The sequence below is a fragment of the Oryctolagus cuniculus genome, chromosome 15 (genome assembly GCF_051225735.1).
Source record: "Oryctolagus cuniculus isolate XC-2025 breed Fujian yellow rabbit chromosome 15, ASM5122573v1, whole genome shotgun sequence".
Classification (NCBI taxonomy): Eukaryota; Metazoa; Chordata; class Mammalia; order Lagomorpha; family Leporidae; genus Oryctolagus; species Oryctolagus cuniculus.
The window spans coordinates 67,043,395-67,070,612 of NC_142881.1; the positions used below are offsets into that span (position 1 = coordinate 67,043,395).

At 44.6% G+C, this 27,218-nt stretch overlaps 1 protein-coding gene and 1 long non-coding RNA gene across 28 annotated transcripts in view; both read left to right on the plus strand.

Moving 5' to 3' along the window:
* Positions 1 to 27,218, plus strand: part of LRMDA (leucine rich melanocyte differentiation associated) — a 1,125,029-nt gene that overhangs the window by 869,732 nt on the left and 228,079 nt on the right. The gene's annotated exons all lie outside the window — the stretch shown is intronic.
* LOC149122031 (uncharacterized) lies at positions 124 to 24,867 on the plus strand. The gene is made up of 2 exons (XR_016220995.1): positions 124 to 230; positions 19,678 to 24,867. It is a non-coding gene; the product is annotated as an uncharacterized LOC149122031 (long non-coding RNA).

The window sequence follows — 27,218 nt, forward strand, 5'->3', positions numbered from 1 at the left end:
CCAGGGAGCCAGCGCCGCAGGCGGAGGATTAGCCCAGTGAGCTGTGGCACCGGCCCAAATAAACTTTTAAATCCAGCCTTCCACGACCTTTTTGTAGCAACTTCCTATATAAACAGGTGAGCCTTGATGCTGACAGTTGGAAGGTAGGGGCGATTAAGTAAAGAGCTCCTGGTCCCTGGGATCCTCAGAGGCTTCTGTCTATATGTTGGTTTTTGTCTTTTGCTTCCTGGGTAAGTAGTGTTTTCTACCTGTTTCTGCAACTGGGTTTTATGGCCCCGCAGGTCTCTTAGCCGTAGGTTTACAGGCATGGGTGTCTGCATTGAGGGCAGATGGTAAAGTTGTGGGTGAAACTCTGTGTGGGAGTGAGCCAGTCGGGTATCTTTGTCCTGGATGCCTGAGACCTGATCTGAAAATCTTGAGAAAGCCGAGAGCTTCCTTCCTCCCTCCAGGGTACTAGGGGATTAGCCTCCCAATAAAAGTTAATTGAATTTAATTTTATGTTTTAAGTGTGATGCATTTTAAAGTTCTCCCCAGTGCTAGAATCCCTCTTGAAAAGGCAGTAAATTCATATTATTAAACCACCAATGTAATTCAGCTCAAATAAGCCTATTCGGCAGTCTTTATTCTGGATACGTGGGGCTGACCTTGGTAGAACTCGTTTCATCCCAGACAAAGCCTGTTTGGAGTTAATTGGGACAGCAGCGTGGGCATGCAGCAGATCCCGCAGGGCTTGCTGCTCTCTTTGGGGCCCTTACTTAAAGCATAATTTTCTGATGTCAGTTCTTCCATCATTTCATAAATATCATGATTGGGCATGAAGACCTTCACACGAGAGAGTTTTGATCGGATAACCTGCTTCACTGTCGTCTTAGCATGGCTCATCTCTCACTGGTGCAGTCAAGGGCCGCGTGTCATGAGAGGAAGTCCCCTGACCGAGAGATCAGACCATCTGGGTTCTAATCCTTGCGTGTCCAGTATGTGGCCCAGCAACCTCAGCCACTCCTCATCTCCAGGCCTCAGTTTTCCCACAATTTTTTTTTAATGGGAAGATTTATAGTACTGGCTTTTTCCAAGCTGCATCCTAAGGGGTACGCACATCCTGCTGAGGTGTCTTAGCAGCTGTGTCGAGTGAACACAGTACTGAGGGAGTGAATATCACTTAAAACGCAAGCAAGCTGAGGGCTTCTGGGGCTCAGAATTACATGCTTCTGTGCAAAGCAAGGAGCTGGCTTCAACAGCAACAACACACCGGTGGCCTAGGCGAATTGAGAAGGTTCTGGTAATCGATTGAGATGTCTAAGCGGGAACAAGCTCTTCTGAAGGTGCAGACGCTAGCACTGAATCAAGCACACCCAATTCAGTCTTGTTTTCATTGACAGTGTCTGCCATCGCCCCTGTATGCAGCAGAACACCAGAACTTCTTAGTCCTGTTGTGACTTTGTACCACGTGACCTTCCCCCACCCCTCTCACCACCCTTGTCTCCCTGGCCTCTTGTGACCTCCATTGTATCTAACTTCTGTGAGATGAGCTTTTAGATTTCACATGTGAATGGGGTCTTGTGATGGTTGTCTCCCCAAGCTTGACTTAGTTCACTTGGTATGATTTCCAATCCCATCCATATTGTTGTAAATGAAAAGATGGGTGCCCTTTTCGAGGCTGAACAGTATTCCAGTGTGTGTATGGACTGCCTTTACCTTCTCCTTGAGTCAACTGATGGACACGTGGATTGTTTTAACTTAGCTATCGTGAATACTGCTACAGCAAACGTGAAACTCGGGTGTCTCCTTAACAGGATGGTTGCCCTGCCTTCAGACCATTTGGTAGTTGTGTTGTTTTTACTTCAGTGAGGAACCTCTACACTGGTTTGCACAGTGGTGGTACCGATTACCATTCCTGTCAACAGTCTACCTGGATTCCCTTTTCCCTGCTTCCTTACCAGCACTTAGCTTCTGTCTTCTTGATCATAGCCAACCTACCTGGAGTGAGGTGATATCTTGATTGGAGCTTACCTGATGAGTAGTGATTTTTTTAAATTTTTATTAATACAGAGAACAGACTTCATGTATTTCATAGATAAAGTTGTAATAACCATATTCCTCTCCCTCCCTCTCTCTTCTCCTTTGTTCCCTTTTTTAATCACAGGCTTAATTCACAACTATAATATTAACAAGTAAAAAGTGGGAAGACTACACTTGCACAGGAGTATAAACAAGGGATAAAAACCGCAATGGTACCACAAGATGTCCGTTTCATTCCTATACATTTTTTTTTGTATCCTGTTGTTTGTATGTCTTCTTTTGAGAAGTCTGTTTAGATCTGCCCAGTTTTAAGTTGGATTATTTGACATTTTACTATGGAGTTTGAGATTCTTACTTTAGTTATTAACTCCTTATCAGATGTGTAACTCCCATTCTGGGAATTGTCTCTTCATTCTATTAATTTGTTTCCTTTTCTTTGCATAAGCTCTTTAGCCACCCCCCCCCCCCCTTAAGATTGATCGATTTGAATGGCAAAACAAGAGTAAAGACAGGGAGAGAGAGCTTCTATCTGTTGGTTCACTCCCCAGATGGCTATGACGGCTGGGGCTGTGCCATTTTGAAGCCACGATGCAGGAAATCCATCAGGTATCCCACATGGGTGGCAGGGGCACAAATGTTGGGTCATATACTGCCTTTCCTGGTGCATGAGCAGGAAAGTGGATCAAATGCCAAGTAGCTAGCATTCAAATCGGCATTCAAACACGAGATGTCAGTGTTACAAGTAGAGCCTTAATCTGCTGCACCATGATGTTGGCCCTTCTTTTCAGTTTATTGAAATCCTATTTGTCTGCTTTGGCTTTTGTCTCCTGTGCTTTTGAGATCTAAAAGACATCTTGTTCTATAGAGTATTCAAAATCATTTCCCATATTTTCTCCTAGTAATTTTAAAGTTTCATATCATACATTTAGGTTTTCAATCCATTTTGAATTGATCATTGCAGATCATGTGAGATAGAGATCTAGTTTCATTCTTCCTGCAGATGCTAATTCTAGCACTATATTGATAAGTGAATGGTTTAATCATAAAGAAGGGTTAAATGTTTCAAGAGATTACATATATTTATCCTGATTGGGCATTATATAATATTTGTACTTATTTGTGGATACCATGTGATATTTAAATAAGTACAGTTTTTGTGTCATTTCTTTTTGTTTTAAAGATTTATTTTATTTATATGAAAGATAGAGTTACAGAGAGAGGTAGAGACAGAGAGAGGGGTCTTCCATCTGCTGGTTCACTCCCCAGATGACCATAATGGGCGGAGCTGCACGGATCCGAAGCCAGGAGCTTCTTCCGGGTCTTGCACACTGGTGTAGGGGCCTGAGGATTTGGGCCATCTCCTACTGCTTTCCCAGGCCATAGCAGAGAGCGGGATCGGAAGAGGAGCAGCTGGGACTAGAACTGGCGCCCATATGTGATGCTGGCACTTCAGGGCGTTAACCCGCTGCGCTACAGCGCCGGCCCCTTTTGTATCATTTCGAAAGTATTTTGAAAACCTTTCAATCTTAAAAAAAATTAGTCTCTGATTCTTACTGAAGTGGAAATGTCTTAAAGTACCTGTTCATCTAGATGTCCTATTCTGTCCCCATTTAATATTCCAGATTGTGTTTCACTGCATCCAGTGTTCACCAGCCCATAATGTCATTGCAGCTCTGTGCACCTTGTCATGGGGGAATTATCATGGCATGCTCTTCTAAAATGTTGGATACTCGCCTAGTTGGCCATTACTGGATCTACGTTGAGTACTATTCTTGCATCTTGCATTACTAAAGGCTAAGCATATGATACACGTAGATGCTCCTTGACTTACGATGGGGTCAGGTGCCAACAAAACCATCTTCGGTGGCAAGTGCATTGATTGTCTCTAAGCTGCTGCACTTCCTACACAGTAGGATGGCACACCGTACAGTCATGTTTGTTGCCCTTCATGACTGTGGGTGGTGGCTGGGAGCTGTGCTCACTGCCGCTGCCCAGCAGAAGAGTGTTAAACTGAAGATCGCTAGTCTGGAAAAAGACGCATGTTCAAAATTGAGGTATGATTTCTACTGAATATGTATGGTATTTATACCATCAAAAATCAAAAATTTTAAGTTCAGCTATAAGTCAGGAACCATCTATAATTACTTGTACTTTCACTCATGTTTTTAAATTTATTAGATGAAAGTCTTTTGAAGCTAAAGTGGCAACATCTACTCTCCTCTCATTCCTGAAGATTACTTTATCTGAAAACTCCTCTTTGATTGATTGGAACATCCTGGGAGTGACTGTGGCCATGACTGGTGGTGTAGGTCCTCTCTCCTTAAGTTGCTGGCTGGCTGCCCTAGCCCAGGACAGAGGTGGCGATGTACTATCTTCAATTGGGTCTTTTGAGGTTTAACTCTTTGCCATCTATCCAAACACATTCCATTTTCCAAGGGCCAGACCAGAATTTTAGTCTTAGAGGAATTTTTTCAAGCCATTATGTATTCCACAAATAACCTTTTTTTTTTTAAGTATTGTTTTCCTCTAGTTGAAAGGTAGAGTAGTGGAGAGAGACAGACAAAAAGAAACTTCCACCTACTGGTTTGTTTCCCGAATGTCTGCAAGAGCCAGTGCAGGGCCAGAGCAAAGCCACAAGAACAGAACTCCACCCGTCTGCCATGTGTCTGTCAGGGCAGGGCCTACAAGCTAAAGCCTTTATCTTGCTGCCTGCAGGATACAGTAGCAGGAAGCTGGGTGAAAAGCAGAGCAGCTAGGACTGGAATTCACATTCTGATATGGGATGCATGCACCCCAGTGGCTTAACCAGCTTGGTCACAATGCTTGCCCGACAGGTCCTCTTCTGAAATCTTTTAGAATATTGAACAAAAATTCTCTACCATATAGTGTCTTATTTATTAGTGGTTCAGTTGTCTTAACCTAACATGCTAAGCTTGTTAAGGACAGAGGCCCGTTGTCTTTGTTGATGTATTTTTAACAGTAATGAGAATTTATAATAAAATATGTCGATATATTTTACATAATATATAGAACATTTTTATATAAAACATACTTGAGGTAGGGACTTGGCCTACTGGTTCAGGCTCTGGTTAAGACACCAGTGTCCCACCATATCTAAGTGCCTGGGTTCAAGCCTCGGCTCCAGCTCCTGACTACAGCTTACTGTTAAGGCAGAACCTTGAAGGAAGTGGTGACGGCTCAAGTAATGGAGCTGCTGTTCTCCACCTGGGAAATAGTTGAGGGCATTCTGGCTCCCAGCTTTGGCCCCAGCTGAGGCCATTGTAGTCATTTGGGTAATGGGCCAGCACGTGGAACTCGGATTCTCTGCCTCTCATAAATGAAATTATACATGTTGCTGTTAGGCTGCCCCAATTAGGAAAGGCAGTGTGTTCTAAGTGTAAATAAAGGTGAATTTTGTTTGGCCCACTTTTTAAAAAATTCATTATTTATTTTGAAAGTATGAGTTGGAGGGAGAGAAAGATCTGATTCACTGATTAACTCCTCAGAGCCACAGTGGCTAGCAGTGGGTCAGGCTGAAGGCAAGAGCTTCATCATTTGGGTGGCAGGGGCCTGAACACTTCGGCCATCTTCTGCTTGTCCCAGGTCATGGGCTGGGAGCTGGATTGGAAGTGGAGCAGTGGAGATAGGATGCCCATATTAGATGCCGGCACTGCAGGTGGCAAGTGCTTTACTTGACAGGCCACAGTGCTGACCTATTGGTCCACTTTTTACCATTGTGTTCATAAATATTCCGTGGCAACACCATTATTAATTCACTTCAAGGAAGGAAAAAAAATCCTTGAAAAACCTCAGTTTCTGTTACTTGTGAAAAACCACTGACAGTTCTCCTCTGGAGGAACCCCAGCCACAACCAAGCCTGCCAGGTGTCTGAAGAATTTTACTTAAATTCGAGTAATTTTGCTGAGATGGAATAAATGGTTGGAATTGGTTTTGCATTAGAAAAGTGAGAAAAGCCTCCTAAACAAGCCCTCACCCAGGACTGGTTCACAGAGCTCAGCTACCTGGTCTAATTCCAGTTGAGTTACTTGGGTAGTGTTAACAAGCATGACTTCTACAAGTTTAAAGATTACTATGGTTTGAATAGGATTTGACAACTCATGCCAAAATTTAATCCCCCAAGTTGGATTTCAATAGTATTAAGAGGTTGGAAATAGTCTATGGGGTGTGTAGGGGTGTGGGTGGGTGGGTGGGTAGTGGTGGTGGTGATGGTTGAGGAGTGATGAGGTTAGGTTGTTGTAGTTGGGCTCCCCGGTTGAGTCCCGGTGGTTCTGAAGGGACGGAAAGGAATCCATAGCAGTGCCTACTCCCCGTCTCTTCCCTCATGGACTCTGTCAGCTGGAATACCTTTGCCAGGTGTGGCCCCGAGAACTTGTACCTCCAGAACTGTGAGCCAAGACAAATCTGCTTTTGTTTATAAAGTTAGCCTGCCTCAGGTAAATCAGTATAGTAATGACAAGCTGATGAAAACAAAGCTTTAATTGGTTTCTACTAGAGACTCTTAACCTGAGCAGATTCTGATCAAGGAAATAGGGAGCTCTTCTGGGCAGACAATGGTTGTTGCAAGGTAGGTTGAGTGGGACCAAGAAACAACATAATACAGAAAGCGGGCGGGCTCAAGTCAGTTACTTCAGGTTATTTTTCCCTGGAAAGGTAAAAGCAGGAGGGACTTGGTTTTATGCTGGCTGAAATTTGCCTGTTGTGGGATTTGGCTATAACTCTAATGATTTCTCAGAAAGTCAGATGAACAACATGGTTTCTGTGTGGTGATGGAAACTTTAGCATGAATGACTCCATTTTGATTTTTTGTCTGTTCTTAGCCCCATGCAGGAGCTCCATTCAAACCATGGTGTACAATAAATTTCAGTTAGCAGTACAATTTTTATACTTTAAAGAATTGTTTTTTTCATTTTGTTTGAAAGGTTGCAAGACAAACAGAAAAGTCTTTCATGTGCAGGGTCAGTCCTTTAGTGCCCACAGTAGTGAAAGCCAAATGGAATCCAGGAGGTGGGAACTTGGTCCAGGTCTGCCATGTGGGTGGTTAGTACTCAAGTACTTGAGCCATGACCTGCTGCCTCCCAGGATGTGAATTCGCTAGAAGCTGGAATAGGAAACAGGGATCTGATGAACCAGGCACTCCAACATTGGAAGTGAGTGTCCTAAGCTGCATCACTTCTTTAAGAGTATTTTTTTTAAAAAAAGATTTATTTAGGATATGACATTGTGGCACAGCAAGCTAAGCCACTACTTGAGATGCTGGCATCTGATATCAGAATGGTAGTTTGAGTCCTGGCTGCCCTACCTCCCAGCATATGTGTTGCTAATGTACCTGGGAAAACGGAGAGGGAGAGGGAAAAGTGGGGAAGTGTATGTGAGTGAGCTCTCCTATCCATTGGTTCACTTGCCCAAATGGCCACAGTGTCTAGGGATGGTCTAGGCTGAAGCCAGGAACTTGGAACTTCATCCTGGTCTCCAGTGTGGATGGCAGGAACCTAAGCCCTTAGGTCATTTTCCACTGCTTTCTTTTCATTGCACTTAGTAGGAAGCTGGATCAGAGGTGGAACAGCCATGACTCAAACTGGCACTTTAATTATGGTATGCTAGCATTGCAAGTGACAGCTTAACCCACTGTGCCACATTGCCTGTCCATAAAGCTGTGCCAAATACCCATCCCCCTCAATATGCTTTTAAAATACCTTGACCAATGACTTCTGAGCTCAGTGTTGCTGTCCTATAAGGGGAAACTGTGGCTCATTCTAGGGTACCTCAGTGTTGGCTTACTTTCCATTGTACAGTAGACACAGTGAGAATCCTGGGAAATCTTGTAGGGCCAGAGCCTGAGAAATCTTATTGTATAGAGCTAAAGCCGGACACTTACTTGAGAAGTGTAACGGTTGCCAACTCTCATGTGCATCAAATGAAGTCTTGCTCTCTGCCCAGGAGAATGAGGTTCTCATACAAGAACAGATTTCTTCTTATAAAAGAGGCGGTTACTGACACCAGCAAACAAAGGATAGTTAGCAAAATGGTCATTCAACATGAGTGAAGTGTTGCGCTTGTTGTCTTTCAAGTTCTGTGACTTTAACAAAAACTTGATGCGTGGTTCTTTGGAATTGTCTAAAACTCATCAGGTGAATGGGTAAATATGGGCAGATAAATTGGACTTTATTTTTTTTAACATTTTATAGGCATTTTTTTGAGAGGTAGAGTTACATAGAGAAAGAAAAAGACAGAAGAGTTTTCCACCTGCTGGCTGGTTCACTCCCCAAATGGCTGCAACGGCGAGAGCTGAGCTGATCTGAAGCCAGGAGCCAGGAGCTTTTTCCGGGTCTCCTATGTGGGTGCAGGGGCCCAAGCACTTGGGCCGACTTCTATGGCTTTCCCAGGCCATAGCAGAGAGCTGGATTGGAAGTGGAGCAGTCAGGACAGGAACCGGCACACATATGGGGTACTGGCTTAGCCTAGTATGCCACAGCAAAGGCCCTGAATTGGACTTGAAATACCTCTTTAACCCTGATCCTTTTGTAGCATCTGACGGTGCCAGGTTACTGATCTGACGTCTAAGGTTGTGAACACAAAATCATCTAGAAAGGAACATTGGGACTTTGATTCTCAGAAAATTTGAAGGGGAATATTTGTATCAGGCTTTTTATGTCTGTGATGCATCCATTTTCCCCCAGTCTTAATGAACCCTTTGTAATTCTCAGGCTAAAAATGGATAGTAATCATTAGTAACCGTATGCCCAAGTCCGTCTTCACATACCTATCCTTGCCAGCTAGGCAGAATCCCTGTATGTAACAGAAGCATACACATACTTGAGCGGTATCCTAAATACTCTGAAACTTGCCAATTGCTTGTTGTAATCTCCTTAATGGGTGTAATCCTTCAGGTGAGTCAGCTGGTTGATAGATTTAAGTAAGGTGCATTAGCCGTGAAACACATTTCCCAAAATGCTCAACTTAAACCCTAAAAGGAATTTGCTTCCCTGGTAATACTGGGTTGAAAAGCATGGGCTTACAGAGGGCTGAATTACTGAGATCACCAATTTCTTTTGACCGTCGTATGAGTAATTGTAAAACTCGGGTTTCTTTCTACAGGACATGTTCCCAGGGAACTGTGTCCTCTGTTTGGATCCTAGTGGTTTGGCAGAGTTTTCTTTTTTAGAAGACTCTTCCACAATTCCTGTAACGGGGTGCTGTGCCATCAAGCATATTGTGAGCTGTTTTGCTCATTTAGTAGCTGGGGCTGATAGGAGAGAGCAGCTGACCTTAAGTAGTTGGAGTTACAGGAGAGCAGAAAAATGAGTCCTGAACTGCTTTTCTAGTTAGAGATGTCAATTGATACTGAATTTGAATTAAAACCTTTCAGTCAATACAAAGAATAGTGAGTACCAAGACATTTTAGATGATGGTTTGGGGGCAGTTTTTTTTGATACTTCAGCTTTACCCCTCTAAAAATGAAACAAAGACTTACTTCCGCTCAAGGAGTGGCAAATGAGTGTTATTGCAAAATGAATCTGAAGTCTTCCTGTGCCTCAGGAGGGATGCAACAGTCAACATTTCCACTTGCATGTCAACTTTGTCCACCCTCCTCCCTCCCTGTCTTCCACTGTTGGGTTTCAAAATAAATAACACATGCACTTCATCTTTAACTTCAGATCATCAGAGCCACCGTCATCTGGGATATTGTGATGAACAACATACATTTTATAAACATGGTGTCATAATAATTTAAAATGTCATCTTAATCTATTTATGATCTTCTAATGACTGAAATGTTTTACAATTGTGGGGGATATTTTATAACTGAAGTTTTAATGGCTGAGTCACTAACACCTGGCTGTCTGGAATGCTTTTTCTTCCTCCCAGTTAGGCGTTTAAATGCATTTCTGGAAGGCCCAAGGGGTGGGATGTGACATATAAGCTCTTAAAAGGAGGAAAATTAGTTCTTGATACCTTAATGATCAGTCAGGTGAACGTTTGCATACTTAGCATTAATGCTCTTAAGTGGAATAGCTTGATTAAGACTCTTGGTAGGATTTTTCTTTTTCTTTAAGCATCCTTCTATATGAGATTATAGAGGGAAACACTGCTATTATGCCCATCCCTTCAAAAAAAATCTTAGGTTTTCCATAAGTAAGGGAAAATCTTAGGTTTTCCATAAGTTGTCATTTGCTAACTGTTTTTACCCCCTGCTTTGCTCTCCATGATTGCTTTCCTCCAAGATAATCAAGTCTTTTTCTGGGAAGTATACTCTTCATTTGACTAGGTTAAGGTGTATATGTAAGTATATACTTGTATTCATGAAGAAGTTCACTTAAAAGGCATATTCATAAAAAAATTATGCATTGACTTATGCTTACTTTGGTGCAAAATTTATCTTTTGATTTTATTTTTCTACAACTGTTTTTGAAATACCTTTGTATATCTAAGTTCTTGTCCCTGGATGAGCACCCAGTTGCTTAAAGAAGACCAGACATGTACACAAGAAAATGTCAGTGAACTATACAAGGCAGTATGTAATTAGGCCCAGAACAAGGCCCCTGTAGATGTTGACTAATGACAATAGTGGCACTAAATTATCTAGTGCAGGCTAGGAAAGGTCAGTACAAGGTTGCCCAGTGGCCTGCATTAAGCAGCCGCAGAGATAAGGCTGCATATTAGTTCGTCGTATTTGTACAACATGCATACCACTTTCTAATGCAGTACCCCACTTAATTTCCATAGTAATCCACTGAAGGAATTCAAAGTAGTGTTTATATCTACTGCTTTGGAGAAGGGAAAATGAAGACTCGGAGCCATTAAATGACTTGACCAGCCAAGCTTAAACAGAGCCTGGAACTGGGTTTTCAGGAGCCTTGTCTGCTGTTGACCCCCCCCCCCCCCCACACACACACACATACATTGCTTCCAGTTACTGAGTTCCTGGCACAGTGTCGTGAGGCCATCCTGTTGCCTTGTAATGGGTAATTTGCTTGAAATGTAGCTGGATGTGCAATATCTTTGCTCATGCTATAGCTGGGAATATAGCAGCAAATCTCTGTATATTTGTTTCCAATGAAGATTGACTAGACTGATGAAATAATGATAGGCTTCACTTCCATTTTTATCAACTAATGGCGTTCCTGGTGACAAGTTTCCGTGATACTACTTTATGACTCCTAATGCACATACTTGTGTTGCTCTTGCTTGCTAGATAGATTTGCTGTTGATTCTGTTACCAGACTGCTTCAACTAATACCAGAAAGCTCTTTGTGACAATTGACTTGTATATTCATCGTTGATTAGTTAATGTAGAGAAGTTTCATATTTTCTGCCTTGATAGGTTGTTAAGGTACCACAGATAAGACTAAACATGTGATCCCATCTCTTTCGACAAAAGTCCACTCTAAAATGTTGGGAACTAAGGAATTAGGACTGTTGATGGCTGATTTGCAAAAAGGGAAAATGGGGCTGAGTAGTTTTTGTTACTGAAATCTTCAGGACGATATTATAATTTATGTCAGTAAGTATGTTTGCCTTATGGTTCGCATGGGCTTGATGAGACTACCTAAAAAGGTAATTGTGTTGTAACATTTAGAATAGTATGAAGAGTTACGTGGTGGTGTCTCATGTTTATGTTGAAGTCAGTTCAGGTTTTTGCACCTAAATATCTTCTTAGTGGGGATCATGCAGGTGGATTATAGGTGATTTGGCCTGGGTTGGTATCTCCTCACTTTCAGAAGAGACTCTGAAGAGTTTTATCAGATGTAGAATTTGGTTCTTCAAGCCTCAGCGAACTATTAGGAGTTTAGGGTCTTTGTAATTGGTTAAGTTAATGAGCTGAAGGGCATTTGTGACAGGGTCATCTATGATTTCTGCAAGCAGTACAAAGTTCCCATGTTACCTTATCTCTGACATACATGGCTCCAGCTGGGGAATGAGAAATGGTTCTAGCAATCATCTGTCCCACACATCTGTCTCTGAGAAGTGACTCAGGACCCTTTAATCTGTTTATTGTCTGCCTGGTTGTAACCCTGCAAAATCTAGCCTCACACTGCTCATTTGTAATCAAGCAGTTTCCATCATGTTCTCGGTTACTGAGTGCAGTAGCTATTTTTCAGTGCCACTGTATGGCATTCATGAGGTGGTTTTAGTTGTTCATCCTATTAAGGTTTTTTTGAGTTTACAATGTAAAATCGCCTTCCTACTCCCTTTCATAGACGAAGAGTTGACAAGCATGACTGTTGTGGTAGGGGCTGTACAGATAGTTGCCCATAAATCCATGAAGCAACCTCTTGTAGGGAAGAGATGTTTTAAACTAGAAATTAATTCCTTGGTCCAACAATGAAGGTAAACTGTGTTTTTTATTGAGGTTGAGCCTGCTCATCTTCTGCAGAGCAACAGGTTCACTTGCAGAGTCCTCAGTTTCTCTCTTAATTTCTTGATTAAGAGAGTTCACATTGGAAATCTTTTTAACTCTTTCAGACCCAGTACACATAACTCTTGGCAGGAGTGGAGAAGAAATATGGCTCATGTATTTATATACTAAAGTCATTTCTTGGCATCCATTGTTGTAGTTTTCCAAGAATGGTAAAATACCACTTCCTTTTCCTAAGGCTTAGGCTTTATTCAGAGATCTTGGTTTTAGAGCTGAGTTTCTCCTTGTCCTTGACTTAGTAAACATTTTGATCAACAACTTTCAGGAAGCTAGAAAGGGACTTTATTACCTTTGAATACTAAGTTTGGGAGGTCAGGGCATACCAGGTTTTATGTCTTGGTTCTAAGCAGTCTTGGCAAGTGAAAACATTGAGTGGCATGTACCAGAGAAGATTCAATAGGATTTCAAGTTTGGAAGTGCTAGATTTATATTTAAAAAATCAATTATAGAACTATGTGCTTGAAAGGTCTGGCTTGGCAGTGTTTCACATGAAAGACATAGGAATATCTTATTCGAGATTGAGTATATACCATGTAGGCTGTAGTTTGGAAAGGCATTGCTGAGTCGGGTATAATGGAGGCTTTGAGTCAAATGGAATATCTTGTTGATTGACGTGGTCCACACATCATTTAAAGGATTTGGTGTGACCCGAGGTTTCATGTTTTAAGAGAAAAAGGAAAAGGAAGGCAGATCTTCAGCAAAGGGACCAAGCTGTTGAGTGTCATGGAAGTACTTGGTCCAAAATAAAGGAGAAATAGAGGATATGTGGACTCTTCTTCCAATACTTGAAGCAGTATCCTGTGGATAAGGATGTTGATTTTAGGGAGGATAAATCTAGGACTGCAGGCTAATGGCGTAGGGAGGAAGTTTTGGCACAAGGTTATAAAGAAATTTAACTGTGCTGCCTTGCAGTGATGGGAATGCTGATTTACTGCAGGATCTGGGACCATAGCTGGAGGATGATTTTTATCAAGGTGTGATGGAAGAGACGTCCCTAACTCTGGGAAGGGGAACAGGCCAACGCCCCAGGATGCAAAGATCCCTTGTAATTGTTGTAATTCAGATTCATGGTTATGCCTAGAATTTCAAGGTTAGTCTACACATTTTCAGTCATCTCCATGTTTATAGTCAGGTCAGCATGCACATTCTAGGTTAGAAATACCATGTTGAAACCAATCTGCAAGCCAAGCACAGTTTGTTTTTTCTGAAAGTTGAGCTATCTTTCATCAACCCTGCCACTGCCATGTCTTTAGGAGGGCCCTCTGATTGGCTTTTGTATGAGTGTGGTTGGTATGCTGTGGTCAGTTCCAGCTCTCTTCCCTAAAACTGTTAAAACTGGCAAATACTAAAAGGACCACCAGTCTTCTTACTGTCTTTAATTGTTACCCTCTCTTTGCTTAGGCTATCTCTGCCCCACCTGCCCAAGCCCAACTCAGTTCTCCCCTTTAGATTCTCTTTTGAACCCTTACGGTTCCTTGCACTTAAGGGAATCTTAACCTTTCTTTCAAGGCATAGTTCATTTTTATCTCCTTTGGTAACTCATTCACTTTTTTTTTTCAGCTCTTGTTACATCTTGTCAGATTGTGAGTATAGTACTTAGTTGTCACTCCCCCTCTTCGCGGAGGAACGACACAGGACCCTGCACTGTTCTTTTGTCTGCTCGGCCCTTCCCGGGTTTGCTGCTTGTTCTTCCCGGGTTGGCTACCGTCCCTTCCACCTCCGTGGAAGGGCGGTTCCCCCTGCCACTTTCCCCACTTCCGCGGGGGAGTGGCACACCGCCGGCTGGCTCTCTCGGGGGCTGCTCAGATGTTCCTCAGGTGTTCCTTTTAGATGTTCCTGGTGCATGCCATCTCTCTCCTCCTTTATAGTCCTCTTCCGCCAATCCCAACTCTGCTACCCACACGCCGAGCACTCTGCTCTCCTCCAATCAGGAGCAGCTCCTGCAGCTTGTCAAGTTGGTGAGAGGCAGCTGTGTAGAAGCTGTTTACTCCTCTCCCAGCGCCATATTGTGGGAGAGCAGATGCATAGAATAAGTCTTAATTCCAGTAACTTAGTCTAGTCCGAGTTGCTCCCCACACTTAGTCATGCTCAGTTTTTCTTATTTCTTAAAATAATTTTTTGGTACCTTTTAGAAAGGCATGGTAGGGAGAGAAGAGACACAGATCTTTGTGCTGCTGGATTCCACAAATGTTTGCGACAGCCAGGAGTCCCAGACTCCATCTGGGTGTTCTGTGTGGGTGCCAGAGACCTAAGCACTGGAGCCATCACTTGCTGCTCCCCAGAGTGCGTGTTAACTGGAAGCTGGATTCAGAAGCAGAGCCAGGACTGAAATCCCAACACTTGGATTGAGGATGCAGGTGTCCCTGTTGGCATCTTAGCGGCTGTGCCAAATACCTGCTCCTTAATTTTAACTCCTTATTTCCACAGTACATAATTTGGGTTTAGAGACTTTGTCTTCCTTAGGAACTCAACAAATACTATTACTGATTTACTGATTGGATTACAGATGTGGTCACCAAATAAACAGACTGGCTAAAAAGGATTGTGCCTTGACCCTGGCCTCATTAGCACAAGGTTGAAACTAACCAATTTACTTAAGTACCTAAAGAACAGGACATGTGAGTCATATTAACTATCCGGCTATTCTGGCTTGCTTATTAGGAAGACAGCCTTCTAAATCCTAGCATCTCCTTACCATCTATGCGTGAGGCTGAGGCCACACAATCAGAGGGGTTCCTGGAAGGGGCGTAGCAAAGCAGAAGTTGCCTTTCTGTGGATTGATTCACAAGGGGGAGAGAAAATTCTTTGCAAATGCTAGACTTTCCATTGCAAAGTACAGCTGATCTCTGGCTTGGAGATATGCAAGGGGTTAACTTTGACTCCTTCACCAAACCCAACTCTTTAATGTTTTTAATGGCATAATGTGTTAATAACCATACAGCTGTTGTTTCTCAGCTTCTTCCTTTATTGAGTTAGACACCATTTAGTAGGCTGAGTTCAAATTGTAAACAAATTATTTTTGCATATGGATCAATGGAAATTTAATAAAGTTTATTAAAACCGTATATTGGACCGAAGCATACTCTTTTCTGTCATTGATATAAACCAAGCACATTAGGCTGCCCCATATTAACTGAATCACAGGGAAGAAAGTATTTCTGGACATTTCAAGAAGATACTGGTCCCACACGTGGTGGCTAAGACCAGAGTGCACTTTGCCTTGTTTATTTAGTTTCATGTGCACACATGAATGTGAACTAGAAGTCATCTAACCCCACATGCCGAGTTTCAGTGTCTAGTATGGTTCCCAGCACAGAGCAGGGACTCAGAATTGCTGAAGGAAGGATGATGGCCTTGGGTGCAAAGAAGTAGAGTGATACGCAGAGAATCACACGGCTCATGAGGCCAAGAGCCACTGAGAAGCCTGGAGCTCGTGGTCCAGTGCTCTTATCATGCCACTCAACCGGGCTCTGTTGATTCATTGCCTGTGAGAGGTCTTGAATGTTCTGCAGATACCTCCTGCCTGTTCTCACAGCAGTCTTGGTTTCTGCTGCAGTAAATGCTATCTTAATCTCAACTGATTGACGACTGCTTAAAATAACAGCTTTCCCAAGTATCTGCTCATGTTGTAAATCACAAATACTCCACTCTTTCTGGGAAGCCCTCAGGGCGGTTGGCCGCTCATTCAGATATGGCTCAGGCAGCCCTGCTGTGGTTGGAGGTCACTGGTTAGGGGAGTACCTAGAGCAGGATTCAGGGGACTTGGGATAGGAGGCCTAGACTCCACTGTGAATACTCTGCTATAGACTTTGAAATTCAAGCAGAAGGACCATCAAGACATGTGCTTTGTTGGGCCTGAATGTCAGCAGTTGGGAGGAGCACCCTTCTTAGTAGAAGGACAAGCATGGAGAAGTTGGCCCCAGCTTCGCTGAGTGGCATTGCCTCCCAAGTAGGAGGCAGTTCTTTCAGGCTTTGGCCTGTTGGGGCAGTCCTTCTTCCTGCAAAGTAGAATCCTAAGTATGGGCAGCTGGTTAGGACTGGAACCTTGGTGACTTCTCAAAGTTGTCACAATTGGAACTCATTATCACTGTGTCCCCTCACCCCCCAGAGGCAAAAAATGATTTTTCCCTCCCTGGTTTGTTTTGAAGTCTTTCATGCAGAGAGAGAGGGATTAGCCTGTGGCTACAATAGTGCTTTCAGGGCCTTCTGGCGTGCTGCAAATGTTGACTTACCCAGGTACAAATAGGTAAAAGCACACAGTTAACGCTCCCAACCGCAAGGTCATTTACCTTTTTAAAATTCAGCCGCATGTGCCGACCGAAGTCGAGGGCTTGCTGGTATGAGCCATTAACTGCCTGTTGTACCTAACCTCTCCTTGTCTTACACACAGCTGCGTGCGAGCCGCTGGTGCCGTGCAGCCAGCCCACCATGCATGCCTTACGAGCAACAAAAGCAGTTTAACTTGTGATCGCTGATCATATGATCCACTTACAGGGTGCAGACTCAGTCAAGTAGAACTGGTAAATCATTAAAAATGCGCCTCGGTGCTGTGCCTGCTGAGTAAAGCATCATGCTAACATCTCTGCTCCCCGCCCCCAACCAGCCAGCAGCACTGGGAGGGAGCTAGGACCAGCTGTGTGGTGGAGAATCCCATGTCATTTAGCTTAACTGGTGAGAGATTGTCAACGGTTTCCCAACAGCATGGGAGAAGGAGGCAGGAAGCCAGACATCATGTCAAGTGGATGATGCCCTCTCATTAGCTGCACCTGTGCCAAGGGGCGTTCGTGTCAGGCTGGGATGGGTGCCTGAATTACAAAGGTGAGAGAAGAAATGGACTCTGACCTGGAGTCTCTCACAAGAACTTGGTTCAGCACCCACTGTGGCACAGGTACCCAGCAAGCGCCCCACAACTCACAGAGGCTCAGTAGTCTAGGAGGAGATTGGTGCTTAAGTAGAATCAAGAAGGAGGAATAGCATTTCATCTAGGAGACATCTGATGAAGGGGACTGAGCCATAAAGCTTCACTTTCTGCAGCTTGCTTCCATGATGCACACCTTTCTATTCAATTTCAGAAAGCCTTAAAATCTTTTTTTTTTCGGTGTGGGGGGTGTTGCGGTACGGCACCTTAGGGTGCTGCCTGATGTGCTCAGATCCTGTATCAGTGCCTCAGTGGAGTCCTGGCAGCTCTGTTTCTGCTCCAGCTTCCTACCAAAACAGTCCTGGGAGGCAGCAGCGGATGGATGATTTGGTTGAATCCATGCCACCTATGTAGGAATCCTGAAGGGAGTTCTAGGCTCCAGGCTTCAGCCTGACCCGACCTTGGCTTTGCAAGCATTGGGATTAACTCTCCCTTCCCCTTCTGCTCTGGGAGTCTTTGAAATGAATGAAAATCTTGAGTGTTCATTCTGTGTCTCCATGTTCCATGAAGCCTCTCTTGTCTCCATGTCTGATTGCCATCTAATTGCCCCTGGCATTGTGCTACACGGCTATATCCTGTACCCTTCCAAGAAGGGTCTGTATCTTTGTATCTGGAATATAAAAAGACTGCGAGGTACACTGTTGGTTGGCAACCTTTCTGCTGTATATTCATTCAGTTAGAAACTAAAGCCAAATCGCCGTAGAGTAGGCAGTGAGACATAGAAGGTACCAGATAGATGTTTTCTTGCCTGCGCATGAGGAAGCCCTGCCGTTGGATAGGCAGAAGAGCTTTTGTGTGTGTGGATATTCTACGTGGTGTGCACATGGTGCACGTCTGTATGTTCTGGAGCGTTCATATCTCTCTAGCAGGCCTTCAGTTTGCCCGGCTGGTACAACCTTAGGCAGAGTAGATTTAATCACTGTATTTACTCCTTTGGATGTGTGACTCTGTTAATCCAGTTCATAGAGATACTTCATCTGTTGTCTACCAGGTAACCATAGTTTTTTAACACCTTCTGAATTTCAAAGGGTTTTAGCCAGGCCCCAGAGTCCACACAGCAGGTAAATGTTAGGAGGCAGACAGAGGTGGGGTTTGTGCTCTCTTCCTTTTTCTCACTTGGTCTGCTTGGACAGTGAGTGGTCACAGTGTGTTGGAGCCATCTGTACCTTCAGTGGGAATCATCCCTGCAAGGCCAGTAGGTTCCTGTGAAGTACTTTCCTGATTGCTCTCAGGCCCGTAGCCTAGAGTGTAACGTTTGCTAATTAGAATATTGGTTAACTCCTCTAATCTCTCTGCACTGTGGTGTCTTCATTCTAAAACTCCGGTAAGAGCTACCCGTTGGCTGGTTGTGAGAATGAATGGGTTTGTCTTTTAGAAAAATGTCCATCTTCATAGTACAAAGAAAGGGAGGCCTGGGACTCGAGCTTTGCGGGATTAAGATTCAGATAAAATGGGGCAATTTACTCAGCTTCCTGCTTTACATCTGTATAAAGGAAATAATACTTCTCATCTTCCCCCACCCTCAGCCAAATCTCCAAGGAAATGAGACAAACTCTAAATCCATTCAGAAGCCAGGAGGAGTAGTCACAGCATACTCGCTGTGGAAGATCTATTGTAATCTCTCCAACAGGGGTGGGTGTGTAGTGGTAGGACTGAGAATAAAACAAATGACTGTTTTCCTTAGAAACTGGTAATTAGTCATGTGCCTATGAACAGATTTGATTGGTGATTTGCAAAAGGTGGTAAATATTTGTAATCAAAAATAGACTGTGCAGTCTGAGGATTTATGGCCTGTAGAGTCAGAGCCTTGTTTTATTTTTTAAGATTTTTATTTATTTGAAAGGCAGAGTGACAGAGGGAAAGAAAGGTCTTGGATCTGCTGTTCACTACCCAAATGGCTGCAATGGCCAGGTCTGAGCCATGCTGAACCCAGGAGCCAGGAACCCCTTCTGGGTCTCCCACATGGGTGGCAGGGGTCCCAGCACTTTGCCAGATGCATTAGCAGGGAACTGGATAGCAGCACCCTGATACAGGATGCCAGGGTCAGGCCGGCCCCAGGCTTGTTTTATTTCAAAATAGTAACTTGTAGGGGTACTGGGGTTGAGGGCACAAAATTTAAACAGAGTATCATTATAGAAGAATAGGAGGAGTTCCTCAGGAAAGCATTTTATGAAGCCTGAATGTTCTTATCCGTTGATCATGGCAGGAAAGCAGGCAAGAAAGCCGCATTCCACTCTGCACCAGTCGTCAGTTCTTGGGACGGGCCCTTGGCACGCAGTCTCCATTTTATCCTGTCTCCTAGGGACGTCGATGCCTTCCCAGCATGCTGCCGTGCCTGTGACCATCAAACCCGACAGGTTCTAGGCCTTTTCCTCCTGGAACAGACAGATCTCTTCTGCAGCCTCTTGAGTTTGGCCCTTCCTCTTACAGTCTTCGTTTCAGTTCTCCCTTGCGTTGCAGTTGTCAACTCATCTTATTCTGGAGGGTCAGCTACCTTAACAACGCAACAGTCACTTCCTCTCGGTGTGGTGCAAAGAGGACAATGCCGAGTCAGGAAGCCCTGCTGACAGAATCGGAAAGGAGGTCGAATTCGGGTGCTCATTGCCCTCTGGGGACACCCTCGAGGGACGTTACGTCTGCCGTCTTTCGCACACAGAGGTCTGGGGAGGGGAAAGGGGATGGACTATGTGAACATTCTGCAGGAGTCAGATTTGTGTGGCTACATCAGGCATTTATTTAACTTCAGAAAGAATACAAGGTTTACTTGGCTCGCAGTTGGGGAGGTTCAAGTTCAAAATCAGGCAGCCCCATTTGTTAGGCCTTGGATGAGGGCAGAGTGAAGCGGGTATGGAGGAAGGGTTGCCTGCTGAGCCAGGAAGACAGAGAGGCTGCACCCAACTCGGGCTTTTGAAACAACTCTGGAGAGCTGCCTTCAGTGGGCAGCACTGCCAATGACCTAATGACCCCCTCCCACAGACCAGCCATCCCTCACCTCCTAATGGCTCCACCACATCCCGCGGGACACCAAACCCTCTATCACATGGGCCTTTGGTAGATCCCCTAACTAGGACCTGAACGACAACCGTGCCAGGCCCGTACTGGATCACCCGTACATCTTAGGCTGCATTCCCTCAGTCTTCTGCAGAGAGGGGCAGGTTAATATGTGTTTCTGGACCAAATTAAATTTTGAAGGTGAAGAGGACTCTGTGCTGCTTTCTTCCTTAGAGTTCATATTGTCCATGAGAAGCCCTGCACTCAGTTACATTGAAGTAACAACCGTTAGAATTTTCAGTGTGGATATGAAATGCATGTGAGGTTTACAGAAGACACAGTGCAAATTTTATGAAGTCACCATTATCCTTGTCAGTGAAATTAGTGTATTTTTCTAATAGATATCTTCTGCCATTACAAACATGGAAATAACTCACGCTGTTATAAATTTTTACATACATGGGAGAGGAATGGCTTGAAATCCAAAGCTGCCAAGAGGAATAATTAGGAGCCACAGAAGAGATCTCGGTAATGTGACAGCAGCTTCTAAAACATCCCACAGGACGGAGAAGCGCAAGCTGGCTTGACCTATATCTTTAATAATACAGATCATTGCCCTTGGATTGAAGCTAAAGGGTAGGACCAAGTGCTGGCTTCCTCATGCTTTAGGAAAAATTGCCAAAGTTTATTTATGAATTCAACACACAATGGCCCCTTGCTTTGATAATGAACCGGCCAGGCTTTCTTAGTAGCAACTCAGCATGCGAAATTAAAAACAACAAGAAAAAAAATCCCACAAAACCACCTCAGAACATAATTTCTTACATTCTGTCACGCTTGGCAAAAAGTATTATGTAAGACCCAACTTAGACAAATGACTGTGTTAACAGTAGAAATAACCTTTTGTTTAATTAGAGAATAGGAGCTATCTGGGACAATAAAAATGGTTCCCGCTGCCCTCCGTCACCGTTTAATAAATATGATTGCGCCAGAGATAATAGTAAGTGTTGTTTATTTGTGCAGTATCACAGAGTTGGTAATTGTTCATGTTGTTGAGAGTTATCCTGTGTGGCGATCACAGGGGATTCAGAATTTGTTGCCTTTGATCCAAAAAGAGAAAATAACAAATGGGATCTTTAAAATGTTCCTGAACTCCGGAGGCCGAAGCAGTGGGCCCGGGGATTGTCAGAGCCTCTGTTGCTAGGACAAGATCTCCCCAGTGTCGTCGGGGGCCTTTGAGGATGGGTGGGTTATTTTTAACGGCTTTTTTTTTTTTTCTTCTGCAACTCCCTGAGGTCTTCATAGAAGATTTCTTCTCGGCAATGCCATTTCATGTTCACTGCTAATTTCTCGGCGTGGCTACATTCAGTAGCCTTGCAGGAGAGAGACACTGGGCCATGGTCTCCCAGCTGAGGATGGGTCTAGGGCAGGAGGAAAACCTTGCAGCTTCCTCCCGATCCTGGGGGATGCGGATCAGACTGAAGTTCACAGCAGCTTCCCCTGAGGCTGGCGGGGAGCACAGGCCGCAGGCAGTGGCCAGGCCCTTGGTCCGCTCCAGGCTGTGTGTAGCCGGGAGCTCTCCTTGTGGGGCTGCAGCTTCCTTTCGTTCATCGCTCCCGGTCATTTCCACTTGGTTTCTTTTGAGGAGAGGGGTTGTGTGTGTTCATTTGTTTTGTGTTTGCCTGGAGTAGATTCTCCATTTCCTGCCTTTTAGGGGGAAAAAGTAACTCTGGTTGGTGATGCTGGCTGATTTTTTTTTTTTTTTCTTAAAGAGACTTAAGGACAGTTCACTCTGGAAAAGGCGGGATCTTTTTTGAGATCTTTGAGCTAGCATGAGGCTGCTCTCACGGGAACGAGATGTGGCAGGAATTTGTATACAAATGTTTTGCACCGTCCCCGATTTCCTTGAGTCCTAAAGGGCCCTTTCTGGAAGGTTCCCACCTACGACCTTGATAAAAATACAGCTGCTATGTCGGAAGGGAAACACAACACCAGAAAACGCCTTTTCTTCACACAATTCCGTTTAAGCCTCAAAATCCCTGACGATCCCCAGTCTACTTTTGCGGTTTGGTTCCCACTCTCTAACTTTCCTCATCTGCTCCTGAAAGAAAGAAAAAAAAGCGTTTCTTCCAGGGCCTGATAAGTTGTAGGCCGACGCTTAGCAACAGCATTCCTGTGCCTTAAGTAGCTGCAAGGCCCTTGCTGAACTCTTTGATGTGACTGTCAAGGCAGATTTATTTTGTTTTAGCACATTGTCTACTTGTCCAGATGTATCAGGAGATAAAAAGGAGTCATGTTTACACTCCTCCCTTTTTTTTTTTTTTTTTTTTTTTTGGAGCTGTAATTAAATCGTGTTTTTGATGAGTCTCGGGGAGCTCCAGTTCAAGAAAACAGGAATTGGCTGGAGCAAGGGGGAAGAGGAAAACTCCCTTGGCAAAGTGACCACCTGACTTGGTAAGGGGAAAGAAAAAAAAAAAAAAAACCCTAGGAGCAGCTGGCTTGGTTCTGGGAAGCGGGAGATTTTCCTTGGAGTCTTTTGTGGAAAGCTCCCTCCTGCTCTTCGGTGCAGAACATCTTCAACCTTGTAGTTTCTAGTCTTTTTCCTTGTGCACTGCTAGAAGCCCCTGGTCCCCTCCCTTCCCCCCATGTTTGGCTGCCTGGTGCATATGTGACACATGGTTGTCAGTCTCAAGCAAATGCAGTCTTGAACTTCAGTGGTCTTGAATCCATAAATCTTCAATGAGCAAAGTTGAATTCCCCAGGAGTGGAATTGTGCCTGTTTTTTAATTTTTTTTTTTTAATTTAGTGATCAGTTTTTAAAATGTTCACATTGAGTAACACGTTCTGAGTTCTGTTAATGATCTGCGGTGAGCAGTGACTAGCAGGAAGCTGGCATTCGGGACTGCTGAGGGACCTGCCAGGCAGCGGCTAGCCCGGGAGCTTTTTTCTGCGGCTCGCTCGGGAGCTATTTGCATCCTAAATAGGTTACACTACAGCGCCCCCTTCTGCCGGCTGAGCTGTGTGACAAGGGGGACTTGCGCAGCACAGCCTTCACCACTGACTTGCTCCAGCCTGCTCAGCCCTGCCCTCCCCCAGTCCTGGGACCACCTGTGCTCACCTGCACTGCCAGGGTCTTCACTGGGGTTGCATATTGCATTAGTCACCCATCAGGGGCAAGGAAACACAATCAAGAAATGAAGGAGAGACAAAGATGGGTGTTAAAGCAAGGGAAAGCTGAGTGAAGTGTGTGCAACCCTGGGCGACTCCCGGCCCGCTCCCTCTGCCAGACCCCAGATCCCAGACTGATGTCACTGAACGCATCTTGGACACCGGGGGTGCGGGTTTTGGGTTTTGCATCTATAGACCAGCCGCAAGTACAGGAAGGAAGGTTTCCGCAGGACCACTTTGTTCAGCCCGAGCGTATCTTGTAAGGTGAAGGCCTTGTGCATGTGAGCAGCCACCTGGGTTCTGCTTGGAACGGGTGTATCTGCTGGGAATGGTGGTGTTAGGGGGCCGAACCATGCTGTTTCTTCACAGCTTGTAATTCACAATTTCGGGTCTGTCCTGAGAGGTGATCAGAGGGCAGCTTCAGGAGGTGTGGGGCACGGCCCTTAAGGAGCGAGCTGCCCAAGTGAAGCTTGCCATCACCAAGGCAGAAAATGTTAGGGGACGGCGGTGGGAAGAAAGATGACTGGTGCAGAGGTCTCGGGTGGCCAGGGCTTAGAGCCCCGGGGAGAGGAAGGTAAGGGCGAGGGCCAGGGCAGGGTCCTTCTAGGCAGTGTTGGGTGCTTTTCGCTTCTTGCAAGAACAACATCAGTTATTAGGTGTCTTTTTTTAATTTATAGTGGGGGAAGGGAGGCATCATCGGTTTTCTATTTAAAAGGAAGGTCCCAAGGTGCTCACTTGAGTTAGGAGAAAAAAAGGCCTTTGTTGGGAAAGAGCCTTCTCTAAGCAACAATAAATCAGTTCCCTGAAACCTCCTGTAATTCAGTAAAGGAAGGGGTGGGAGAAGAGGGTGCCGGTTCTAGAAGCTGCGTCCCGGGGGCAAAGCGCGGGACCCAGGTCCGCACTCGGTCTTGACTTAGAGTCCTCAGGGCTCTTGGTCCCCTGCAACCAGCTTGTGACGCTGGTGTCAGGTCTTCGAGGGTATGCCACGAGCCCCCCCGAGAGCTGGTGGAGAATGCGCAGGCGCCGACCCTGCCTGCGAGATGAGGAAGGCAGACTGCGGTTTCTGTGACTGTTTACTTTTGAGAACTGGAGAATTCTGACGATGGAGGGAAAAGGGCCTGCGAACAAGCAGGACCTTTGAGTTTCCCAAGTGCTGGAAACTACAGTGGACAAAGTAGAATGGAATTAGGAATCTGGGAAAAAATGGCAGAAGACGGCTTAATGGAAGGAAAGTCATTGGAGAAATAACCCGGAACTTTCATCTTGTTTCTCCCCCGCGCCCCACCTGTCTTTTCCTTTATTCTCAATCTCTGGCATTGAAACTGTCCCAGCATCACGCACAGCCAGAATGGGACTTGTGGGTAGAAGGGGGTCCCTGTGTACTTTGCCAGTCCACGCTGTGTTCACGAGCTGGACACTGAGGCGTCGGGAGTAGGTGATACTGTTTCTTTAGGAAATAAAGCTTTGAATCAGTTTTGCATTTTCCTTTGGCTACAGGGAGAATAAAGTTGCTGGGATGGTTATCGATATTGCACAGGATGTAAGCATTACTGATTACGATATTATGTTATTTTTTTACTTCTTAGGTATTGGGGTCTAGAATCGCAAGAAATCAGCTTTAGACACATGTTTAGGTGAAGGAATCTGTTTGATGTCAACAGTTATTAATAGTATATGACAAAATGTCTCCTTCAAGAGCAGCTCTGTGAATGATGATCAAATAATTTTGGGAAAAAATAAAGCATAATATTTTCAGAGTCATTTCTCAAATGACTTTCTAACCATTAAACCATTTCCCACCATTTGTTGACGCTGTCCCATACCAACTGTACTTTGTAATAATAAAAGCCTTACTGCTGTGAAAATCAAGAGTGAAGAGTCCTCATCTAGAAAAGTATAGTCTTTACCTAGAAAGTTTCACAATCCAGAGATCGCTGTTACCTTCATGAAGAAAGATTGAAGGCAACTTAGAGTCTTACGTATCTTTACCGTCTGTCTCCCCTGTGTATGCATTTCAAAACTATTTGCACCTTAATGCACTCAGAATTCCATTTTCCATAAACTTTTTGATGACCATACACATTCTTGCCTGCTGCAGCTCTTTGAGAATTTTGCATGTTAGGATTCAAGCTGATGTGATTCTAACTGGACCAGCGTAAAAGCTCAAAGCATTTTTCTATGTGTCAGCCCTGGCATGTGGCTGTACAGGACTGGGATATGTGTGGTGAAGGACTTGGTAGGTGAGCCTCCTGGTGACCATTCCCTGACCTCTAGGAGAGGCCTTCCTGGTTTCTCCTCCTGATTCCCCTGGCATAGGCAGAGATATGGGTACCAGCAGTTACAAAGGGACCGGAGAAGATTCTAGTAGAAACGGTGGATGCAAGCATCAGTCTCTGTGAGTTGGTCTTTGCTCCTTGTCAGAAGGAGCGGGAGCAGGTGTGTGGTGCCATGGTTAAGATGCCTGCATCTCATATTGGAGTGCCTAAGTCCGAGTTGTGGTTCTGCAGCGTCTTGCTAATGCAAACACTGGGAAGCAGCAAGTGATGGCTCAAGGAGCTGGGTCTTTGCCACCCACTTGGGAGACCTGGCTTGAATTCCAGGCTCCTGGCCTTTGTCTGCCCAGCATTGGCTGCTGCAGGCCACTGGGGATTGAACTAGTTTGTGAATGGGAGATCTCTATATCTCAGTCTCATTCTTCTTTTCAAAAAAAGTAAATAAATAGAAAACAAACAAGCCTAAAAAAAAATAGAAACAATGGCGCTGCCTCTCTGCCTCCCCTTTCTCTCCTCTCTGCCCAGATGGACCAGGCAACAGCAAATGCCCACGTTTCCTTCATGGCTTTCTCCACACAGTGGTGTCTGAATTTGCAAGTGACTGCTCCAATTAAGACACAGGAAGGAAAAAATATATAATTTCTAAGTCACTTAGCCCGGTGGTACATATGTTGGGAGTTAGAAAAATAAGTGTGCAGCTTCTCCAGGCATCCCAGGCGCTGCAGTCCAACAAATCAATTCAGGCTTGTGAGGGGCATCCGTTGCCTTGTGATTATGTTTGCGTAAAGTCTTGGGGTCTTTGATCAAAGAATGGCATTTCAGGCCAGGCCCTAATCCCCACTGCCTTAAGATGTTTAAATGGTTTTTTTTTCTTTTTTTTTTTTTTAAAAAAAGTTGATAACAGCTGGGATTTAAATTTGCCTTTGCCCAGCTTTTGTTTTGAAAGGGCTTCTATTATCCACGGCTTCCCTTTTCGAGGGAAAGATGGATCGTTGGGTAAACCAAAAAGGGAAAGAGGATATGGGAGGAAGTGGGCGGGGACTCTGAATTAATCTTCTGGGGAAGAATGTTTGATCAGCGGGGAAGATGGAAACCTCTGATGCTGACAGCAGGCACCTTTCTGACGAGGGTGTGATTGGCACCTTTGAAGCTCGGGTCGGGAGCCAGCGTCCAGTGGGTCGGAGCTTCCTCTGTCTGTGGGTGGTGGTGGTAATAACGTGGCAACTGGAAGGATTAATTGCGGACAAGCAGCGGGATTACACGGAGGGCTCCTGAGCTCCCAAGGAACAGTTCGAGGAAAGCCTCTGATCTGTCAGCCTTAGAGGAAATTAGTGGGAGCAGACTGGAGCAGGCTTGGAAAAAAAAAAAAAGGCATTTAGGATATTAAAGTGCAATGCGGAGAGGATATTGA